The sequence below is a fragment of the Lontra canadensis genome, unplaced genomic scaffold, assembly GCF_010015895.1.
Source record: "Lontra canadensis isolate GAN:19392208 unplaced genomic scaffold, GSC_riverotter_1.0 scaffold39, whole genome shotgun sequence".
NCBI lineage: Eukaryota > Metazoa > Chordata > Mammalia > Carnivora > Mustelidae > Lontra > Lontra canadensis.
The window spans coordinates 12,674,147-12,699,391 of NW_022631033.1; the positions used below are offsets into that span (position 1 = coordinate 12,674,147).

Sequence of the window (25,245 nt, forward strand, 5' to 3'; positions counted from 1 at the left end):
CCAAGTGTAAAGAGCCAGTGATACCCTTTGGGCATAATAAAGGAATCTCAATGAACCAGGAAAGTGACACAAGTTACAGACAGTGCGACTGACTAAGGGACACAGTAAGATAGGTACAACGTGGCAAACAATAGCCATCATGGTCTTGGGCAGAAAGCCTATTCCTCAGACTCAACCAAGTTAGGTTTCAAAACTGGGAAAGCATCAGCAGCTTCACAGAACTGTTGTGGGGATGAAGTACATGTCATGTACGCAAACATCTACCCATGCCTGACACAAAACATGTGCCATGTTCTCATGAGTTCATTTCCTTCTCTGCTACCCACTGTTGTCCGTGTGATTGTTCTCCAGTAACAGAAGGTCGGGTGTGGAGAAAAATAGTCAATGGTCGGCTAGAATACTCATGGGATTGGAAAGTGTCTTTGCAGCTGGCGCATTTAGAATTTTGGTTAGGCCAGTCACCATACTTGTTTTTGCTCAGCATCGTATAAACAGTATTTGTCTGATACAGTGCCAGGGACATAGCTGATGTGCAAGAAGTATTTCTTTAACGAACAAATAAATAAGAACCATGGAATTTTCTCAGAGAAATAATCTTAGATGATATGACTGGGTTCTTGTGCCAGATGATAAAATGTACAGAGCCAATAAGATAACTAGAAAAGAGTAATCAGCACGGCTTTAGAACAAGGCCCACACATTTTCATGTGGAAACACATTAAGTTTCTTCAGTTAGAAATCCAAACTGAGGCACCCACAGCTTCTCCAAAATGCAGTGGAACCAAGAGCTTCCTCTCCCAGCCATTTCTGGTAGTCACGTAGGAAGCAGAAAGAGATCCTCCAGTGCCAAGCTACTTGTATGGATTTGTAAAACCCAAAGGTTTGACCACAGAAAGCAAACAGCAGTTTGTGTAATCACAGTTCTCCTATAATTGCAGTCTTTAGAGTCACAAATGACCAATGAATCCCTAGACCTAATTTGGGAATTGGCTTGTCCCCACCCCCACCTTCTGCCATGGCACTATGTACAACCTACTTCACCATCCCAGGGTCTTAGTGGGACATCTGATAGCCAGGAACTGAAGAAACAGAGCATCAGTTACTTAAACTGTGAAGCATAAGCCACGGACCTGAGTGTTCCACAGCATAAAAAACCAATTTTTCATCAAGATAGAGACTATAAGGAAATGTAACAGGAATCTGCGTCTTATATGTTCCAGCTCAGAGTGTGCCAACATGCCCCAGCATGGCACCCTAGTATGGGACTTGGGTCTCAATTGGAGAATTATGTAGAAATCAAGAGAATTAGTGAACAGTAGTTCCAACTCTGACCAGGAGAAAAAGCACTGATCAGCGTTGGCTTTGGGAAGAGTGACCTTTGGCAAATTACCTAAGTCTTCTCATGTTCAGTTACCTCTTCTGTAATATTTGGATAAAAAATAGTTCTTGCTTTATAAGGTTGTTATGGAGATTAAATGAACTAATCAGTGGGGTGCTTGGGTGGTTCAGTGGGTTAAGCTTCTGCCTTCTGCTCAGGTCATGATCTCAGGGTCCAGGGATCGAGCCCCGCATTGAGCTCCCTGCTCAGTGGGGAGTCTGCTTCTCCCTCCTCCTCTGCCTACTGCTCCCCCTGCTTGTACTCTCTCTGTCAAATGAATAAATAAAAAATTAATTAATTAATGCTCATAAAACACTTAGTACTAATATGCTCAATAAAGAGGAACTCATCGCTTTGTGGTTGTCTCTGGGGTTCCATGTCCACACATATCCAAGTTGTGGGGAAGAGTCATCGTGCTGGGGGAGGAAAAAATACCTCAGCCACCTTCAGGGACCCTTATCTATGTATGTAATGAATGTAATCATTTGCAGAGATCCTTGATGTGCTAAGAAAATGTCAGAGTGCCATTTCATAGAAATAACTACCTACCAGAGCAGATCATGCCCTCGTGCAAGGTGATTTGCAAATTTTTAACAACTGGTGTGGCTCAGGCACAAATCAAGATATTCGCTATAAAAATTGGTGCTGATGTTTGTGCACAATGGCCAAATAGCAGGTCAGCTTCCATCGCCCCACAATTTTTGTCATCAACCGTAAATACCTTGCACCTTACCAAGTCAACAAACAAAGGAAATAAACCACTTTTTAGCATTAGTCCAGACTGAATTTCAAAGCACTCTGTTCTTGAGCAGAGTGTCCTCCATTACATTTTTCTCCCTCGTCTTTCCTGATGCCAGACTCCTGTGAGCCTCCTGCTTCCTCTCTGATTGCTTCCTCACTTACCTTTTCCTTTCTGGTAAATGTAACCGAGTCTGTCCCTATCCCCCGCTCTTCAGACTCTAACTCTTGGGGGTGACCGCATCTAACTCCATTATTTTTGTGATCACTTCTCTGAGATTCATAACTGCTTACCCCTGTCTGTTGGACCTCATTGGTTCCTCTGCTACAAACTCCCACTACAGCTACACTACACACTGTAATAATCTTTTGTATTGGCTTGTCCTGATGAGCGGGGAACTTTCTAGGGCCTGGGCTCCCATCATTCTTATTCACAGCCGAATCCCTGAGCCTAGCTAGTGCCTCGGTCACTGCATGTAACAACCTCTAGACCCAGAACTTCACTGATTCCAAATCCTCTGAAAATGTTCCCCAGTGAAACTGAAAGCATTCAGCTCCCCACCCCCTTTTTCAATCATGTTCAATCTCCCTACTTGGTCATTTTGTCTCATTTACCTGGATTGCCCTCCCCAACCTTTTTTCTCTGTTCCAGCTCCTGCCCACCATCTTTAAGAAATCAGATTTTTTCTTGAGGGTCAGCTGAAGCCCCACCCCCTCCAGAAATCTTTACCCATCCTCCCTCTTGGAAGTAACCTCCTGATTCCCATAACATTTGATCTATTCCTCTTTAATGGTATTCACAAGTTTGGCACATTTTTTTGTACTTCTTTGACTAATTTCTCCTGTACCTCCTGGTACATACAAAGATACTTAGCAATTGCTTGTTAACATGAACGGTTACGTGAATCAGTTATCATTTTATAGTTATGAAGGTACATACATTATAGTATGATGTATACAGTGATAGTAAAATAAATATAGTATAGCAATTTTTCTATTTGTACTGTTTCTCCAGGTTTGTAAGACAACCAGCGTCTTTGCTTGGCAACGCTAATGAGTGATCTGATACAAAATTGAAGGAGAATACACCTTTTTGGTAGGTAGCCTTTAAATTTTAAATCTGTAATCAAAAGCTAATGTTGTGCCTCTATTTTGCTTAAAGCCCTCTTTTATAAATTTTTAAAAATATTCTGCTGTATTTTCTTGGAGATTAGAATTGATGAGGAAAGTTTTCAAGAAAATTATTATCTTTTATAGACACTAGCATACAGCCTTTCATTTCTGACACCATGCTGAAGTGATTCCACATAGTTTGGGGAAGAATTGATGTTTTTGTGTAAATTGTATTGAAGTATAACATTCAGAAAAATGTACAGGTTGTTAAGTCCACAGCTCAATGAATTTTCACAACGTGAACACATCCGTAAAACAGGACACAGCTAAGAAACAGTGTTACAAGCAACCCAGTAGATCCCTACAACCCCATGCCCTTTTGAAGATTTCCCGTCTCCCCACCTTCCCCCATCCCCACCCACCACAGTTAATTACCCTCATGACTTCCAACACTGTGAATTAGTTTCCCCTGTTTTTAAATGTTATGTGAATAAAGGGACTATCTTTTTAAATGGCTTAAAAATAAAGAAAAAAATTGAAGAAGTAAGCAGGAAGGCTGAGTGATTTTTCTATTTATGTAACAGCTGTGTTTCCAGATGATTTGACAGCTAATTGGAGTCATATTGCTTTTATTCTTAAACCTAGCAAATATCACCTGTTTTAATTGTGGGTCACTGCTGATTAAGCACTCCACTCGGGTTTTTCCTCGTATGTGTGCTTAATAAATTAGAGCCTGCCCAAGATCAGGAAAGGTATTCATCACGTCAAATGTTTACAGCAACTGTCGCTTATAATTAGAGCAAAAGATTTTCTTTTAGCATTGACTGATTTAAATTGATAATTAATGTATGATGAAGATCTTGCAGTTTCTCAAAGGAACCAAGAAAACAGGTAGAGGTACACTTAGATCAGCTAAAGGCTTAATGTCACATTTGTTAAAGGCATTATTGTATTTAGCATAATAAATGAGAAATGGAATCACATTTATTTCAAGAGAGGTAACTGCCTTTCCGGTTATCTATTCAAGGGAAGTCCTTGCTAAGAGCCTCCTAATCTCTGTTAATTTTGAGGCATCTTCCCAAGAAATAGTAATTAAACCTTAACACTCCAAATGTTTCACTTAATGGCTTAGATAGTAATTTATTGGTCAAGATCCTGGAGACAAAAATATTAGAGTTACTACCTAGCCTACTTTTCCCAAAAAACTCTCACTGCTCGATTTCTTGTATACTGAAATATATAATAATTTATTAATTATTAATATACTAATAAAAATTAATTATTAATATAATATATTAAATGTGGCTTGCCCTACTTAATTTTCATTTTAGGGCAACTGGTGCTGTTTTTAAAAAATGACTTCTATAATTCAAATCATCTTTGTTTTTTACCTTTAGTGTCATTAATTATCTGCATATTTTATCAAATTTTGTCCATTATATGTTATTTATCTTTTATCTGGAGAAACTTCTTGACCTGCTCCTAAATTTTAAAGATACTCTCCAGTTTAGAGAGATCTGTAATCTCCTGTATACCTCTATCACCTCAACCTGTTCTTGAACATGTACTTAATTGTCTTTAATTATGTGCATTTTGCATATAAGAGACACATTTAAAGTAATATTTCCTAACTATCTTATTTAAAACTCTTCAGTGGTTCTATTTATTTTAAAGAATATGTATGTTATAAAGTATTTACAGAGTTGCAAGATTAAAATCAACATCAAAAAATGCAACACAGTAATATCTCAACTTTTTAAAATGTTGGGAATTACAAAAATAGCTACTTGGCATATATTCCATTCAGCTATTAATATGCATTAAGTGTGGAAAACAAGGAGTTCTTTCTGTCATCAAGACAGGGTCAGTCCCTAATCACTCTCCCTCACCAGTAACTTTCTATCTGGATGTGAGTTTTTGCCTACCCTTGAACTTCATTTAAATGTGGTCCTGCAATGTGTGCTTTTCTGCTTCTAGCTTCTTTTATTCAATGTGGTATTTTTGAGTCTCATCGCTGTTGCTTAGTTTAAAAGTAGTTTTAAGTTCAGCCTTTTTTCTTTTACTCTTCAGTAGTATTTCATTAAATTAATATACTGCCATATTTATTTTTATTATTTTCTCATTGGTCATTCGGGTTGTTTCCAGGTTTTACATATTATGAATAAAGCTGTTACAGACATTTCTGTAAGTCTTTTGTGGTCACATGTATTCATTTCTCTTGGAATAATATCAAAGAGTGGATTTCTGGGTCATGGAGCAGGTGTATGTTTAACCTTAGAACAGACTGCTCAAAAATACTTTAGAGTCTTTGTCCCATTTTCCACTCCCACCAGAGATGCATGAGAGCTCCATTTGTCCCAAATCTTAACCAACATTTGATGTTATTAGTCTTCTCTGTTTTCGCTTTTTTGTGATCTCACTGTGGCTTTAATCTGTATTACCTTTGTGATTAGTGGTGTGCGGATATTTTTGTGTTTGTTAGACATCTATATATCTCATTTTCCTTTGAAGGGTCTGTTTGAATTGTTTGCCCATTTGCTGTGTTTGCCTGGTTTGTGGGAGTTTTTAAAATATAATTTGGAGATAAGACTTTCGTTAGATTTTATATACAGTGAATCTTGTCACTCAGTCTGTGGCTTGTCTATCTCCTTAACTATCTCTTTTGATAAATAAGTGTTTTTATTTTGATGAATTAGTCATTTTTTTTTCTTTTATGGTTAGTGCTTTCTGTGTTCTCTCTAAGAAATATTTGCCAACATCAAGTTTGAAATCATTAAAGCTCTGGTTCTTACATTTGGATTTATGATGATATTGAATTAATTTTGGGGCATGGTTTGAGGTAGGGGTTGAGATGCATTCTTTACACATTTTTATTGCAATTATTCCAGCACAATTTATTGAAAAAATATTTCCTTCCCTAATTGAATCTCTTTGACACTTAGTGAAAAGTAATAGATCATATCTGTTTCTGAACTGCTTATTTTATTTTATTGCTCTGTTTTATTATCTCTATACCACTACCATACTATCTTGAACAACATAGTCTTGAAATCAGGTAATGTAAGTCCTCCAACTGTGTTATCCTTTTCAAGATTGTTTTAGCTACTTTAGATCCTTTATATTTCCATTTATATTTTAGAATGAACTAGAAAATTTGTATTTAAAAAAGGGGAAAAGGGAAAGGGGAAAGAAAGAAAGAAAGAAAGAAAGAAAGAAAGAAAGAAAGAAAGAAAGAAAGAAAGAAAGGAAGAAAGAAAGAAAGAAAGGAAGAAAGAAAGAGAGGAGGGAAGGAGGCAGGGAGGGAAGAAGGAAAGAAGGAAGAAAGGAAGGAAGGAAGGAAAAAGTGAAGAGAAAATCAAAAAGTCCTGTTGAGATATTGATTAGATTGCATCAAGTCTATAGTTCAATTTGAAGAGAAATAACTATTTTTAAAATGTTGAGTCCTCCAATACATGAACACAGTAACTCTCTACTTAGATCTCTTTTTTTTAAACACGTTATGCTTTCCACTATAGAGTTTTCACATATTTGTAAAGCTTATTCTTAAATATTTTGCTTTTTATGCTATTATAAACCACATTTAAAATTTCACATTTTCTATTTCATCACTTGCTGCCATCATGCAGAAATACCACTGATATTTTTACTTTATATCCTGCAATCATTCAAATTGCCTTACTACTCCTAGTAATTTTTCTGTAAGCTCCTCTGGATTTTTATGTAAATTGTCACTTTGTCAATGAATAAAGAATTTTATTTCACCTTTTCCAATTTTTATGCCTTTTATGTCTTTCTCTTTGCTATCGTATTAATTTGGGCTACCCGAGCCATATAACATAGAAGGTGAGAAGGTGAGAAGAGACAAATTTGCCTGTTCCTGGCCTCAAAAGGAAAGTTTTCAATCTTTTATCAATAAGTGTGATGTTAACTTTAGGCTTTTTGTAGGTGCTTTTTCAGACTAAAGAAGTTTTATCTGATCCAAGTTTAAGTGTTCTTTATAATGAATAGGTGTTGAATTTTGTCAAATGAATTTCTTCCTGCACATACTGAAATGACTATGTGACCTTTCTTCCTTTTCTGATGATTTGGTGGATTGAATTGATCTTGTAATTCCTAAACCCTTTTTGCATCCCCAGTATAAATCCCCACTTTGTTGTAACGTATGACCATTTTATGTAATCTTGGATTTGACTTGACTGACATTTTGTTCATAGAAGTTATCTAGCTCTATATTCTGGAGGACATTGGTCTCTTCTTTTCTTCAAGTATTTTTGTCAGGTTTTATTATTAGGGTACTGCTGACCTCATTAAATGAGCTAGAAGGTATCTAAGTATTCCCTCCTCTTGTCTTTTCTTATAACTTTTCTAGATTCATTATCCATAAAACTTGATAGAATTCACCAGACAATCCATCTCATCTTGAGGTTTTCTTACTGGGGAAATTTGTAATTACAAATTTAATTCTTTAAAAGACACAGAGCTTTTACATTTTTTCATTTTTATGTTAATTTTGGTAAACTGAATTTTTCAACATATTTATTTCATATAAGCTGTCAGTTTCCCACAAATGTTCATAATATTCCTTTATTATCCTTTAAATTTCTGTATCATTTATAGTCATATTTCTTCTGTCATTCCTGACATTGCTAATTTGTGTGTTTTTTTTAATATTTTTTCTTGATCAGTTCTGCTGAGTTCCATTAAATTTATTAGTCTTTTCAAAGTACCAACTTTTGGATTGTTAATTTTCTGTCTTTTTAAAATGTAATTAATTTTTTTTACTGTTTTTTCTTTTCATTTTAATTTAATCTTCTTTTTCCAAATACTTAAGACAGTAACTTGGATTATATCTTTAATTCATTCTTCTTTTCCTATATAAATGTTATAAAGCTACAAATTTCCCTTGGATCTTTACTTTCACTACATCCCAATTCTTATTCATGATATTTTCATTGTTATTTAGTTGCAAATATCCTCTGGTTTCCTTTATGATTTACTGCAGATTATTTAGAAGGGTGTTGTTTTAATTCTAAATATTTAGAGATTTTTTTAGATCTCTTATTCTAATTTAATCTCTCTCTCTTTAGTTGTATTTTGTGAGATTTCCATCTTTTGAAATTGTTGAGACATTTTATTATGTAGCTGATTACATCATAATGGCTATCTTGGTGAATGTCCTAAGTGCGTTTGAAAGAAATGCATACTATGAAATTGTTGGGTGTTGTGTTATATAAATATAAACTTCTTCAATTTGTTTGGTCATGTGGTTGAAATCCTCTTTATCCTAACATTTTTTTTTTTAAATCTATGCATTCTATAAAATACTGAGAGAGAGGTCCTAACAGTCTCTAACAATGAATATAGACTTATCAGTTTCTCTGTTGTTCTGTCAACATTTTGATTTCATGCATTATTGAAGCTTTGTTGTTACCTGCATACACATATGCCTGTTGTTAAGGTTATTGTAAGTTCATAAAGAATCAAGGCTTCTATTTATGAAATATTCTTTCACTTGCAACATTCTCTATCTTCGTGTCTGCTTTGTCTGATGCAGATAGAGCTCTATCACCTACTTTTGCCTATTCTTTACATGGTGTATCTTTTCCTAGTCTTTTACTTTCAAATCTGTTGGTATCTTGCGACGAAGGTGAATTTCTTGAGATAATATATACTTCTTTCTTGTATTTTTCTGGTATGCCTTATAATTGGAGAGTTCAGCTCATTGTATATAATAAATTGTTGCAATTTAAATCTACAATTTTGCTATTTATTGCATTTCGTTTTTATTCTTCAGTTCCTCATTTCTTTTTTGGGGGATTAATCCAATTTTTTAAGGTTTTTTAATCTTAATTATTTTTTAAGATTTTTAAAAAATTTTTTTAAGATTTTTTAAGATTTATTTATTTATTTGAGAGAGAGAGTCTGAGGGAGAAGGAGAGAGAATCTCAAGCACACTCTGCACTGAGTGTGGAGCTCGAGATGGGCTCAGTCTCGCAACCATGAGATCATGATACGAGCTGAAACCAGAAGTCTGCCATTCACCAAGTGCGCCACTCATGGGCCCCTAATCAAAAAAATTTTTTCAATAGCCACTTTAATTCCTTCATTCAGGCTCTTTAGTTGTACCTAAGATAACTTTTTACGTGTTTACAACATGCAGTCTTATGACAATCTATTTAGTATGCTTTGAAAAACATTTTAAAACACTAGAAAAACAAAATTTCATTTGAACCCTCATTTTTGTACTGTTTTTGGTCATACATTTTAGTTCTACACACATGAAAACACGAAAATTTCATATTATTATTTTTGCCATAAACGGTCTTTTGTTTAGAGAAACTAAGTGTATTAGTTTGGTAGTAGGGTTGCGTAACAAGCTGCAGGCTTAGTGGCTTAAACAAAATCAATGTATTGTCTCCCAGTTCCGTTGGCCAACAAATCCCAGCTCAAGGTGAGAGTAGGGCCGTGCTCCCTGTAGGTCCTGGGGAAGCTCTGTCGCAGGTCTGTCCCCAAGCTTCTGTTAATTCCTGGGCTTGTGGCAACAGAATTCCAGTCTTCACAGGGTATTCTCCTTGTGCCCAGACACATGTCTCTGCATCCTGGTTTCCCCTTTTTGGATGGGCATCAGTCATACTGGAATCAGGTCTTGCCTATTGATCTCATCTAAATGTGATGACAAAACTGCAAAGACCCAATTTCCAAATAAGGTCAAATTCACAGATGCTGGGGTTTAGGACCTCAACATATGAATTTGGGGAGCTTTAGTTCAACCCGTAAGAGAAGGAAAAAAAGAGTGTGTGTTTGTGTGTATATGTGCATATATACATATGTACACATATGCATATATAATTATATGCAATAATATATAATTATTAAAATTATAGCATATAATATGTCAATATATGTATGACATATAATATATATATCTCCCCATATATTTATCATTTTACAAATTCTTCATTCCTTTCCATAGATCAACTTTCCATCTGGTATCATTTCCCTTTAGCCTGAAGATATTTCTGTAGCATTTGTGGCAAGGCAGGTTTGCTAGTGACAAATTTTCTCAGCTTTCAGTTATCTGAAAATCTTTACCCTATTTTAAAAGAATTTTTTTCTTTTCTTTTTTCTTTCTCTTTCCTTTTTTTTTTTAACTGGACATAGAATTCTGGGTTGAGAGACTTTTTTTTTTTTTCCTGTCATTAAAGGTATCATTTAATCATTTTTTGGCTTCCATTGCTTCTGATCTGAAGTTGGCCATCATTCATATTATTATTTCCTTATAACAAGATTTCTCAGGTTAGCTCTTTACATATGGTAAGCCACACAATTCTTTGTTGTGGGTGGCTTCCCTAAGTGTTGTACAATGGTTGACAGCATCTCTGGCTTTACAGAGTTGCCATTAGCACCCTACAACCACTCCTAGCTATAAAAATCAAATATGTCTCCAGAAATGGCCAGATTTCTCCAGGGGCCAAAACTGTCCCCAGTTAAGAACCGTTGCTTTATATGTAATGAGTCTTTTACTCTTTGTACTAATGTCAGGATTTTCTCTTTATCCTTGGTTTTCAGCCCTGATGTGACTAGGTACCTGTTTTCTTATTTCTGTTTTTGTTTTTCTTTTTGTTTGTATTTCCTGCATGGTTTTTGCTGAACTTCTTGGATCTAAAAATTAGAATGTTAGTTTATTAGTGTGTTAAGTATTTTTTCCTTGTCTTCAAATATTTTCTCCTCTCTCTTCTGAACTTCAATGAAATGTATGTTGGATTAATTGATATTTTCCTCTAGGTTACTAAGGGTATGTTCATTTATTTTATATTTTTGACTTTTTAAATTTTGAAATATTATAGATTCACAGAAGGTTTCAAAAAAATGTACGTGGAGGTCTATGAACACTTAATCCAACCTTGCCTGTGTTTGAAGCTTGCATAACTATATTGCAGTATCAAAGCTAGAAAATTGATATCAGTATAATCCACAGAACTTATTCACTAGTTAGGTATGCACTCATTTGTATGTATGTGTGTGTCAGTAGTTCTGTGCAATTTCATCACTTGTATAACTTTGTGTACCTACCACTACAACCAATATACAGAACTGTACTAGCAATTGAAATTACAAGTACTTAAAAATGCAAGGATCCTTCATTTCACCTGTTGACACCTACACCCATCCTTTCCCATTCCTAACCCTTGGCAGTGACTAATCCGTACTTGGTCTCCATAATTTTGTTGTCTAAAGAATTTCATATAGATGGAATCATATAGTATGTGAACTTTGACTTTTTTTCCTACCATAACTCCTTTGAGGTTCATCCAAGTTATTGTATGTATCAAGAATCCTTTCCTTGTATTGCTGAGTGGTATTCCACGTCATGAATGTACCACACTTTGTTTAACCACTTATCCTTTGAAGGACAGTTTCCAGTTTGGAAACTACTAAAGCTTCTATGAACACTAATGTACAAATTTCTCATAAAAATATACTTCTCTGTGATAAAAGCCTAAAAGTGCAGTTGATAGGTTGTCTGGTATATGCATGTTTAATGTTAAAAGAAAATGTCAAACATAGCCACTCTGGAAGAGTATGGAGTTTCCTCAAAAGGTTAAAAATAGGACCTACAACTCAGCAATTGCACTACTGGATGTTTACCCCAAAGATACAGATGTACTGAAAAGAAGGGACACCCGCACCCCAATGTTCATAGCCCCAATGCCCACAATAGCCAAACTGTGGAAGGAGATTAGATGTCTTTCAACAGAGGAGTGGATAAAGAAGATGTGGCCCGTATATACAATGGAATATTGCTCAGCCATCAGAAAGGATCAATACCTACCACTTACATCGACACAGTTGGAACTGGAGGGGATTATGCTAAGTGAAATAAGTCAGTCAGAGAAAAACAATTATCATAGGGTTTCATTCATGTGTGGAATATAAGAAATAGTGCAGAGGATCATGGGGGAGGGGAGGAAAAACCGAATGGGAAGAAATCCGAGAGGGAGACAAACCATGAGAGACACTCGACTCTGGGAAACAAATTAAGGACTGTGGAAGGGGTAGTGGGGGGGTGGGGCAAGTGGGGCTTGGGCATTAAGGAGAGCACATTATATGATGAGCACTGGGTGTTATATGCAACTCATGAATTACTGTACACTATATCTGATATTAATGATGTACTATATGTTGGCTCATTGAATTTAAATTTAAAAAAAGAGAAAATGTCAAGCTATTTTCCAATTTGGTTATAGTATTTTACATTCCCACTAGCAGTGTATGAATGGTACATTTTTTTTTACATCCTTCTCAGCATTTGGCATTATCAATATTTTATTTTAGCCATTCTGATAAGTCTGTAGTGATACCTCATTATGATAGTAATTTGTATTTCCAAAATAGCTAATGATATTAAACATCCATTCATGTGGTTATATTGTAGGCACATTCATCTTTGGTGAAATATTTTTTTTCCTGTCTTTTGCCTATTTACTTATTGGGTTGGTTTGTTTTCTAATGCTGAATTCTGAGAGTAATCAATACATTCTAGATACAAGTCCTTTGTTGATATGTGATTTGCAAATATTTTCTGTAACTCTCCTAAAAGAGTTTTTCATGAGCAAAAGTTTCTCATTTTCATGAGGGCAAAGTTAGCCACTTTTCCTTTTATGGGTAATGCTTTGGGGGTCAAGTGTAAGAATTCTTCACCTAGTTTTAGGTCCCAGACTTTTTCCTATGTTGTTCTTTTTCTTTTTTTTCTAAAAATGTTATGCTTTTATAGTTTACATTTAAATCTCTGATCCATTTTGAGTTATTTTTTGTACAAAGTGTGAGCTTTAGGTTAAGACTGATTTTTAAAAATTGCCCATGGTTATCTATTCATTTATTTTTAATCTTTTTTTTTCCTCTGTGTTCTTGAGATTGGGTAATACTCTTTGATCTCTTTTCAAGTTTACCAACCCTTTATTGTTCAGTCTCCAATATTCTGCTAAGGTTATCCAGTGGATTTTCACTTTAGTTATTTTACTTTTCTCCTTACAAAAGTATTTAGATATTCTGTTCTCTACTGATAGTCCTTCATGTGTTTAATCATTGTGTACCTATTTTCATTTAAGTCATTGAGCATATTTATAATAACTGTTTCAGGTCATTGTCTGCTCACTTTGGTATCTAAGTTTAGATATTTTAGTATCTAAGGATATTAGATACTAAGATTAGATATTTATGGGGTATATTTTGATTGCTTGCTTTCCCTCTTGCTTATGGGTCACATTCTTCTGCTTTTCCACATTTACAGTAATTTTTAATTATACTCTGAACACTACTGGTATTTGTCATAAAGAATTACGGGAGAATCTGGTTTATGTTATCTTCCTTTAAAGGTGTTGAGTTTTGTTCTGATAGACTGCTAAATCAAGATTATTATTTTTTTTTAATTTTTTAAAAGATTTTATTTATTTATTTGACAGAGAGATCACAAGTAGGCAGAGAGGCAGGCAGAGAGAGAGAGAGGAGGAAGCAGGCTCCCCGCTGAGCAGAGAGCCCGATGCAGGGCTCGATCCCAGGACCTTGGGATCATGATCTGATCCAAAGCCAGAGGCTTTAACCCACTGAGCCACCCAGGTGCCCCTAACTCAAGATTATTTTTAAACTGTTAGGATGATTTTACTTTTTGTTAGGGTGGCTGTATCTCCCTTTCATCCTAGGCCTTAGGGCATATCCTTTACTCTAAGTCTTCATCTTTACTCTCAGCTTGTAGCCTGTCTATAATTTCAATTCAGTGCTGTGAAATACTCAGTGTATTCTTATCACTCAGACTCCTTTGGCTCTAACAACTCTCAATCCTGCGTGACCACAGATAAAAGAGATCAACAGAGATATTAGCTCCCAGCCTCACAGGAAAGAGCCCAGTCTGCTCCATCACCTGGAATGTCACGCCCTGTACGTGCAACCCAATCCTTAGCCAAAGACCCCCAGAGAATCTCCACGAAGACTTTCACTCTTTGCTCCTCTTAATCCTACCTGGGAGCATACTCCTTTTTTGTACCCTACCATGCAAGTTTCTAGATGCTTCTGTTGTCCTGAACTCTGACCTCTGCCTACTCTGACTGATGATAGCACAGTGCTCTACTTTGGGTCTACTTCCTTATATGCATTCCGGACACTGCCATAGGGCAGATAGCCACAACAAACACTGAGTTTCCTTTGTGGACTTCCTGTCTCTCAAAGATCACAGTCCTCTGCTACCTGTTGTCCATTGCCTCAAAACAGTTGTTTTATATATTCTGTTCGGTTTCTTTGTTGTTTAGGGTGAAAGAGGATGCCCAGTTCCCATTATTTGGTCATGGCCATGTGTGGAAGTTCTAATAATCCATTATAATTTTCCACAATAGACAAAATAATTGCAATGAATCTGTTTTCACTTGGAGTTTATGGACATCTCATGGTCTTTAACTCCAGCCAAATGAAGTACCCTCCCATCTTTTATAAATAGAGTGAACACATCTCCTGGTTTTCTTCACATTTTCCCAGGTAATGCCCATTACTAATAGTTCCCCACTTGACTCCCCCAAATATTCTAGTCTGAATAATAAATTGGCTACTTTATTTATAAATATTAATAATAATAATGTTTAGAGTGAGAATCCTATATAAGCTAACTTTCTTTATTATATAACCATTTTTATCACGTAGCTTACCTTCCCTGAATTTAATGTTGTTATTTCTTTTAGGATTTTTTTTTTTTTTTTTTTTTTTTTTTTTTACTAATATGTAAGTTTGCATGTGACCTTCCTCTTTCTACTCACTAGTGCTTTGTGATTCAAATTTCAAATGTGGTCAAAATGTGTTTTGAGAAAAAAGCTTCATAACACAAACCGTACTTTTATTAGAATATTTCTTATATAAGCAAAATGTATCCTACTTACTCACAATTTTTTTTTTCTTTTTAGAGGCTTTTTTGTTATTGAAAGATAGAAGGCTGCTCTTACTCACGTGGTTGGTTAGATTAACTCCATGGACCCAGTGTCTAGAGCCCTGGCTTGGTACCAGAATGATAATAGACAGGGACATTGAAATGCTTGAGGGAGGAGGAGTTAAGACTCTTTCTTCTCAAATCTCTCTTCTCAGTTCCTCTAACAGTCGTTTCCACTTTAGCTGTTGTGACCTGGCCTTCTGAAAAACACATAGGAACGGTGCCCAAACACCGTACAGAAAAGAAAGAGAAACAAATTACGCAGAGAAATATGTCCTATATTTACCTTATATTTGGAAAAGAACAAATTACTTGAGTCAAGCAGTATTTGAGAGTAAATGTGATATCTTTCTGGCCATAAATATGATTCCTCTTATTGAAGAGGATCGTGTTCTCTGGACTGCATTTCTGGACATGTAGCCAATGCCTTTATAGCTTAGTAAACATGATGTAAGGCAGGTACTTTTGTTCATTATTTATTTTCTTTGAATACACACCTAGTTAATGCAGACTGACAGTCTGTATAGTCACCTAGTTATTTTTCAATTGCCAAGTTATATATCATACTAAAGATGGTAATAAATGCTGAACTTTCAAGTCTTATGCAAATGTGTTGTATTTCCTCTATCTCCTGTTCAGCAATTTATTATTTTTATGTTTTTATATTGAAAACTCTTCATAACCGATTTAATGTCAGGCCGGTACCTGCGATGATATATGGAAAATGCCTTTTATTAACTAGAAGGTTTTCTTTTACGTTAGTCCTTTCAGAAGATTCAAACTGTTAGTCAGAGGCACTTATTTTGAGAGAGTAGCAGCTTGGGTGCTGTAATACGTTCCCTCTGTTTTAAAACATCCCAAAGAATGCTGTCAGCTCCAAGTTTCTATACCTAGTATCTACTAAATCAGATCAGGCCATTTTTATATAACAGTTGCAAATGTGTTTTTTTGAATGTTAAATCTGTTTCTATTTTTCAATCAATTTAAAATGTGTAGAAAAAGTGTTCTGATTGTATATTATCCAATTTTCATCAGCTGCCGGAAGGAAATGCTGTGAAAATCTGTGATTTAAAACTCTTAAAACTTCTGCTTGAAATGCATGTTTTGTTAAGAACATTAGAGATGCAAAGTATGTTAAACAGAATTTTGATGTCTTTATTAATAGCATTTAAAAGTTTTAGGATTTCAGATATTCATATATTTTGTTCTCCTTGATTTACAAGGTCATGTATTTTAGACCTTTGTTTTTCATCCTTTGGAGACAGCTGGAATTGTGAAGGAAACTGGTGAAATAAATAGTTCCATTATTAAAAATAAGGCTGGCCTTCCTAAGATTTAATGGAAATGATATTTTACATAGGACAGATAAACAACCATATATACCAGTAACATTTAAAACCTACTGTGTATAAATCACTTCCCTGTGAGTCATGTGAAATACTAAGATCTTGTCTTCCTTGAGTTTATAATCTAGTTAATGTTGACATGTCAAAAGAATGATATGTACACCTAAGTGCTGTTTGGGTTTGGAGGAGGAAAAAAGCAATTGTCTTCTAAAACGTCAACATTGAACACCTGGGTGGCTCAGTGGGTTAAGCGTCTGCCTTCAACTCGGATCATGATCCCAGAGTCCTGGGATGGAGTCCCTCATCGGGATAGCTGCTCACTCAGCTTCTCCCTCCACCCCTCCCCCTTGCTCGTGCCTTCTCTTTCTCACAGTGCTCTCTCTCTCTCAAATAAATACATAAAATCTTAAAAAAGATTTTAAAAGTATAACATCAACATAAAATGGGACTTGAGTCAAGGCATGAAAGTCATGCATCATAGTAATTCATGATGAAAATACTATTGAATAGTAACAAATTTAAATGGAATATAATTTTTATTAAAGCCAAGCAATCTACATAGATATGAAAAAAAGGTGAAAAAAAAACTTATTAGAACAGATGCTTTTCTCTTTTATAGTTATATTTGGTTTCATACTAACAGAAAAAAAAGAAGAAGCACTGAAATTCTGTTAATTAGTACTTTATTTAGTTTTTCATGTTTACTTTTACCTACTTTATCAGTATTTTGTTCATGCTCAGGTAAGAGATTGCCAAAAAATTGTGACTTACCTCTCCAGGGATATACTTTTGCACTTATTGTAAGTCCCAGGCTATGGCAGCTTCATGGTGCCATTTGGGTGTTTCATAAGCCTTCACCCTTCTGCCGATGGCGTATTGGATCAGGTCGAAAATGGCAATGGGAGCTCCAGTCATCACATCTTTCTCCCTGGCCTACAATAAGTGGAGGGACAAAGAAAGTTGTCAGTGCTTCCTTTAAGAAGGCTTCAAGGAAGTAAAACACTTTACTTATGTGGTATCTGAGTAACCCAACACTAGTCACATCAACACATCCGCAGCAAACACATCTTTTAGGTGCGAGCGGGATGGCCCAGCCTTAAGTGAGTGCTGGGTTTTTTGTTAAGGAGAGGAAGGAGATCACTGATGCCTAAGGTAAGCATATCACAGTTTTTGTCATTCCTGCTAAACATTTTTAATGTCCATGGTGCAAATTGTGGCACCTGTCAGTCGAAATGAGTCTGGGCTGACTTAGGGTCCTGAGGGAAGGATATCTCTTGTGGGGTTGATCAGTTAGTTCCAGGCACCCAAATTGTCGTGCTGTGCTTTTGGCACCACCCACATTAGTTCCTTGATTTTATGCAGATCATGAAAAAAGTCCTTGAAAATGGTGAAGGAAAAGGGTAGATGTCCGGAACGCATAATTAACCTGTGTGAAGGAGCGTCGGTATATTTGAGTGGATGGATAGATAAGTAAGAGATTGTATAGTTAGGTTAATAGAAAGAAAGAGGAAAGGAGATGAGGGGGCAAAGGGGGAAGAGGAAGAAAACCAAGGAACTGGAGGGAATGCTTAGCAGTCTATTAAGGATAGTCTAGTCTAATCAAAATGTAGATCTCTGTGTTGACCTACTCTGCCGATCATTTATTTTCCCAATGCGACAGGTCATTCTGCTCCGGCATGATTTTCTGTTTGTGATCCTTATTATTATTTGTAGATGATTCTGTTTTTCCACATTTATAGATGCTGTGCGTGTACCTCAAACATAGCCCCAAGGAAACTTTTTTCCCCTAATATTTTATCATATGTTAAATTTCTTATTTACTTCTTAACAAGGGATGAATTTCTCTTCTGAGCGCTTTTCTGAGAATCTGCTTCTGTGTCACCTTCCGTGTTGCTTCTGTCACACTGGTGGAAGGGTGGTGCTAGAGCCTCATCCCTATTAAAAAAAAAAAAAAGATTTATATATAGAGAGAGAGAGAAAGAGAGAGAGAGAGAGAATACGAGTTGGGGAGGGGCAAAGGGAGAGAGAGAGAGAAAGAGAATCTAGAAGACTCCCCTCTGAGCCCCGTGTGGGGCTTGATCTCACAACCCTGAGATCATGACCTGAGCTGAAATCAAGAGTCAGTCCCTTAGCCCACGGAGCCACCCAGGTGCTCCTCTCCTCCCTTTCCACAAGAAGAATCAACTCTCCTCACTTAGTCTTGGATGAAAATTGGTCCCCTGTGTTGGGCAGTTCCATGATACTCTGTGGTTATCCCATTAAAGATCTCTCTGCCATGGGAAAACGGGACTGTTCCCATGTCACTATTACATATACAGAAATATAAGGGCCAGGCCAGGCAGAAATCAACACTGTCTGCTGATCTACATTCAAAAGAATAATGTTCTGTGCAATTTGCACAATGAACTACTGTCTTTGTACATCAGAGGGAAAAAGGAAACAAAAAAGTTCTCTGCAGAATTTTCAGTGAAAGAGATTACCTCCAACCATATTAAAATGTTTTCAGTGACCCTCTTAACTGGTTTGGAGGAAGGTAAATTCCCCATTTCTCTCAGCGATATGGACAATCCATGAGGAGAACTTAGAGAATGTGGAATGGCTGCTGAGTAGAAAACAAAGTGCCAAGTGAAGACACCTCTCGTAATCTATCCCCATGGGAATGCATTTAATATCTGCGGTACCGTTCAAGTTTGTGAAGACGTTATTTTTAAGTTCTCGTGGATGACAATAACAATAGGTAATGAGATATGTTTTGGTTTTTCTTTAAAATCTCTTATTGTCGTCGGATTCGTTTTGTGTTAGAGATCACTACGCAGAAACCCCAGATGTGATTCTTTGATGCTTAGCAGACGCCCCTTAGTCTTAGTCCCTCTTATAAAATTAGTGACACTCTCGTGGCACATAGTTGAGTGCACATTCCAGAGTGATCTGTCAAATATCGGCTCCTGCGAGCATGCCTGTTTGCACATACTGAAGAAAAAATAAGGTTTTTTTTTTTAACATGTTTGGTTTGGATTTTAAAAATAAAATAAGTGAACTTTTTTAGTGTGTCTAAGTAAATTTTTCAAAATTCAACTCTTACAGAGTCAATGGGGATGGGATAAATATTATGGGATTTTAATTTGCATTGCCCTTCCTGTTCTCTGAAATAATTTATTATAATTTTCATGAGACTTCATAATATTATTCATTCACTTCATAATTGAAACGTTGTTAAACGCTGCCTCATGTTGATTCCTGACCTATACCAGCCAAAGGCACCTTCCTCCACTCCTTCTCTCCTTTCCAACTAAAGAAGTTAGCAAATTTGATAGCCAGTGATAAACTACAAGGATGATTCTGGTCTTATTTCTTTATAGAATGGACTTAAAATTCTGGGCTTCTTAGAAAGATATGGGAGGTAAAATGATTTCAAATGTTAGGCAAATATTAATAATTGTTACTAGAAAAAATGTTTAAAGACAAGAAAAGATATTGGGGAATTAAAATGTGATAGTAAATTCATCAATAACAATTAGTTTATCATTCTGACTGGCATAAAAGATGATGTAGAAATAAACAGTGGCAATATATTGTATTCATGTTTATTATCCACCTTTTAGATAGCAGAAGGAAAAGTAATTTTTTTTTAAGGTCAAAGAATGTCAGACAAATTGTCCAAGTACCCTTGCTTCAGTACAATGTTTATATAAACTCACAAAGGGTTTCAGTTAGCGTGGCAAGCCCTTCCTCTCTTGACCAAGTCAGTAAAATCTACAAAGCATTGAGCACATCTCTTTCTCTGGCCAACTTCCAGCGCCAGCCTAAAGGGGTCTAATAAAGACTAGCATCAGATCAAGTCTTCTATCTCTGAAACGTAAGTCATGTTTTGTTTATTTAATTTTGTCATTTTGTTATATTTTACTCAAGCTAATTTGGGTATGTGATGAGATTAACTCATTGAACTAGTTAGTATATGATACAACAGCCTTGAACTAGAAGCTCTAATTCTAGGGGAAATCCCAGATGTCAACATCCTCCCTGCTCTCCCCATTTAAAGATAAGGATAACCCATTTAATGGCTTTACTTTGGCTCCACATTCCCAGGAGGAGTTATGCCTTGACCGCATGTTTAGAAGGGTAGCACAGTGTGGGGTACTGCTTGGGGACATGACGTTTTTAATATCGGTGATGTTAATTCTTACTAGTTTTCTGAACCCAAACACAATAAGGGGAAGAAAACTCAGTAGAAGTCGTTAACAGAAAGAAGTTAAAGAAAACAGGAATGTAGAAAGAGTAAGTTTAAACACATTGGTCTAGGGGTGGCTCAGTGAGTTAGGGCCTCTGCCTTCAATTCAGGTCATGATCCCAAGGTCCTGGGATCGAGCCCTGCATCGGGCTCTCTGCTCAGCAGGGAGCCTGCTCCCCCCTCTCTCTCTCTGCCTGCCTCTCTGCCTACTTGTGATCTCTGTCTGTGAAATAAATAAATAAAATATTTTAAACAAACAAATAAATAAATAAGTCCAGGGGCACCTAGGTGGATCAGTCAGTTAAGTGTCCAACTCTTGATTTCAGCTCAGTCTTGATCTCAGGGTCATGACTTCAAGCCCCACAGCATGTAGCCCACTTAATAATAATAATAATAATAATTAATATATTAGTCCAGAAGACACAAAAGGGTTATGAATAAATATACCAGGGAAAAGTGATATCTGAAGTCAGAAAGAGGGGGTAGTATTTATTGACCACATATTATTTATGAAGCATTATTCTAGATCCTGACATGTATTCACCTGGTCTTAATTTCTGACCCCCTTAGTTTATTTTGCTTTACTTTTACTAGCATTAGTAGCACATATTAAAAGTGGGACAAGTCAATGAAATATAACTAGGTCTAGGTGTGTTTCCTGTGCCTTGTAGAACTGTGCCCATAGAAAACTTACTCATAGATATTACTCATAGATATTAACCCTTGAGTGGCCTGTGTTTTCTGACTCCAGCAGCCAAATGAAATGATTGCAGGAATTCTAACATATAACCGAAATGATTCCTATATTCATCTCCTTGCCAGGCCATGAAATTTCGCCTACATTTTTGGTTCCAGGCTTTGATGACATTCTTCCCAATTCAAATTATCTTCTAAAATTATTCCATATTCGTGTAACTTCTATGGGTTTGTGTACTTTTGATGGATGGGAAATATGTATACAGTTCAGAAAGTCAAAAATTGCAGGGTGAAAAGACTTTAGTGTAATTTTGAGTTAATTCTTGAAGTTCAAGGTTTTACTTGAAAGAACATATGTTTTCAAGGACTTTCGCTGTCCCCCTGTTTGCCTGCAGAATCAAGCGGCAGTACCTTGCCTCTCCAGGCTCTGACTTCATTATGAGGAAAACCCTTTGTAGAGGGCATCTGCTCAATTCTCATAATAAATTTTAAGGGAGGTACAGAATCAAAATGAGAAGCAAATGGATTAATTATTCCTCTACATGGGGCCTGGGAATTCATTCATTACCTTTGTTCCTCATCACTTTGTGTACTCTTGGGTTTCTGCAGAAAAGAAATATGAAATGAGAAATGAAAGGGGTGAGTCTTTATTTCTCGATGTCGGAATTTCAATTTAAGCATTCTAGAATAGAGAAATATCCCTAACACGGGGACCTGTGTATAGTCGCACACTTAGGTCCTCCTGTCAGGACTGGGGTTTGAGGATGCGTAAACGATGGTGCCCATTCTCAGGTACATCGTAGCCCAGCTGGGATGACAAAGGTGAGCAGGAAAAGACCCGGACAGCAATCCTGACCTTGCCCCTAGTGACAGTGATAGCACCTTGGACACTTAATATCAAAGACCTCACTTGTAAGACAAGAGGAGTAGAACCAATTATTTCTGTTCTCCTCTAATTCGAAAATTTTGTATTCCTGTATCATTACAGACTTCTGTTTTAGAAAGGACTTTAGTCATAATTTAATAGTTTGGTCACCCAGTCCAATGCTTTCTTCCAAAGTGGTCCAATAGGTTAGTAAAAGTTGAAAATGGGACTTGTATCTTGAAGCCATGAGCATTAAGGTAATTACTTAAAATACTAGATTGAACCAGCCCTCATAATGTATGATTAAGAGAAACAGGGTATGGAATGATTTCAAAACAAGAACCAAAGTGAAAATGAACAGTGATCCACTCCACACATTACTAATCAACAATTTTTAAGCTTGAAGTCTTTTTAAAAAATTATGCACATCCCTGGAGATTTTGCCCCTATTCAAAGTTATAGCTTGTTTTTGTTGTGTTTTTTTGTTTGTTTGTTTGCTTCATTTGTATGAATAAGCATTTGTGCTTTCCAGTTATTTTTGTTTAACAAGGGCTCTAGTTCATCTAACATTTCAAATAATGAGTAAGAAGGCTGTTTTTCTAACCAGATCGTGAGTTCTCTGAGGGTAGCGCTGAGGAAATGGACACAGAAGGTTGGACCAAGCACCTGTGTTTGTGTGTGTGTGTGCACGTCTGTGCGTGTGTTCCATTGACTTGAAGACAGGTTCACCAACTCATCCAAATCATCCATTTAGGCGTGCTCTGCAAATGTAAGGAGCATGCTCGTAATATTAGATTCCATGCCACGGATCGAACTGCAGTGTTATTTTTTACAACCTGCCTCATTTCACGAAGAATTTGAGACAATATCCAATTTTTTGAAAACCGGCAATGAAATAAGCTATAAATAGGGATAGAAGATTAGTACCAGGGACAAGGAGAATATAAATATGTCAATCATAAGATGAGTCTGGTTGCTGGGCATACTTCGTGTGAGCTTTCTGGTAGCCAGAGGAAACAAATGGAAGCACGTTCAGTGGTAAGTTCTCATTAATGGGTAGGAGGAAGCACACTGGTCCCTCGAGGGAAAGAGCACATGTTGATAAACAGAGTAAATAGTTGTGTTCTGCAGACAAAATCCTGTGGAACTACCTCATTATTTACATTTAATTGTAGATGAATTGATTATTTCTTTATGGCATACTGATCATTTTGTCTACCAATTGGGCATCCTGCAGAAAATCTTGCTTCCCAGGTAACCAATAGTTATTTGGCTAACCCAATTAGTTCAAAGTTGCTTGTCTTGAAAATAGGAATAACAAGATTAACTGACTGTAATTTATAAGAATTCCCCTTTCTTTTAAAAAATTAACTTTTTATTATGGTAAAATATATACAGTATCAAACTTACCATTTTAACTATTTTTAATATATATATTTTTTGTGTTCTGTTAGTCACTATAAACCATTTTAACCATTTTAAGTGTATAATACATTGGCATCAAGTACATTGACAATGTTGTATCACCATCACCACTATTTCCAGAAATTTTTTTTTTAACCATCCCAAACAAAAACTCCATACCCATTAAACAGTAACATTCCATTCCCCCTCTTTCCAGCCAGTAGTAACTGAAACTCAACTTCCTGTCTCAATAAATTTCCCTCTTCCATATACCTCATATAAGTGGGATCATGCAATATTCTGCTTTTGCGACTGGCTTATTACACTTAGCATAATTTTTTCAAGGGTCTTTCATATTGCAAGATGTATCAGAGTTTCGTTTCTTTTTATGGCTGAGTAATATTCCATTGTATCCTTCCTTTTGAAAAATATAAGTTCACCTTTTCAGTCTTAAGGTTTTTCCCTGTTTTTTCCTTGAGTTGTCAAAATACTAGGGAAAGTTGCCAATCTCTTAAGTACCCTTACATTACAAATCATTGTTTCAATTATTTTCGCTTACCCCGAGATTTTGCTTTGATATTATTTCCTTATCTAGTATAATTTGCCTTTAAAGGAAAACACCATTTCTCTACTCGCAATGCTTCTCACACTAAATGTGTGGGTTTTGCACACCAAACAATTCTCCAATTCTCTGTGGACAGCCACTGCGTACCTTACAATGTAATTCATTTCTGACACTATCTACCCAGAGTAGGTGCAGACCCCTCTCTGGTTAAGCATTCGGTCCCATAAGACTCTCCCCCTGCTTGACATGCCAATCACAATTAGTGGGTCCCCAGGTTACCCACGTTTTGTCCAGCTTGCTATGAGGCAGGGTTTCCCATGTCCCTTTCCTCAGATTTGACAATTTGCTGTAACACTTTATTTACTTGACTGGCTTATTATAAAGGATATTATAAAGGATACAGATGAACAGCTAGCTGAAGAGGTATATAGGGTGAGACCCAGAAGGGCCCTTAGGGCAGAAATGTCTGTCCTTGTGGAGTGTGGGGTGCACCACCCTTCTAGTACGTAAATGCAGGCACCGACCTGGAACCTGTCTGAACCCCACTGTTTAGGGTTTTTATCGAGGTTTCATTATGCAGGCATGGTTGATTACATCATTGGCAGTTGGTGATTAGCTCAATTCACAGTCCTTCCCCTCTCCCCAGAGATGAGGGTTTGCAGCATAGAGTGCCAGTCCCCTAATCATACAGTCTGTTCCAACCAGCCTCCATCCTGAAGCTACCTAAAGGCTTTCAGCAACCAGTTATCTCATTAACATCAACTGAGATATGCTTGAAATGGGCTAATTATAAATCACACAAGATGCTCCTCACTCCTATTGCTCAAGAAATTACAAGTGTTTTAGGAGCTCTGTGCCAGGAAGCAGGGACATAAATCAAAGATATATTTCTTATATCACAGTTATCAGACTTAGAACTTGCATTGTAAGCAAGTCTTCCTCTG

The 25,245-nt window shown here is 36.4% G+C and overlaps 1 long non-coding RNA gene across 1 annotated transcript in view; it reads left to right on the forward strand.

Moving 5' to 3' along the window:
• Window positions 1–25,245, forward strand: part of LOC116874855 — a 548,472-nt gene that overhangs the window by 401,014 nt on the left and 122,213 nt on the right. The window contains exon 3 of the long non-coding RNA XR_004384076.1: window positions 3,132–3,212. This is a non-coding gene — a long non-coding RNA (uncharacterized LOC116874855). The remainder of the gene's footprint in view (window positions 1–3,131; window positions 3,213–25,245) is intronic.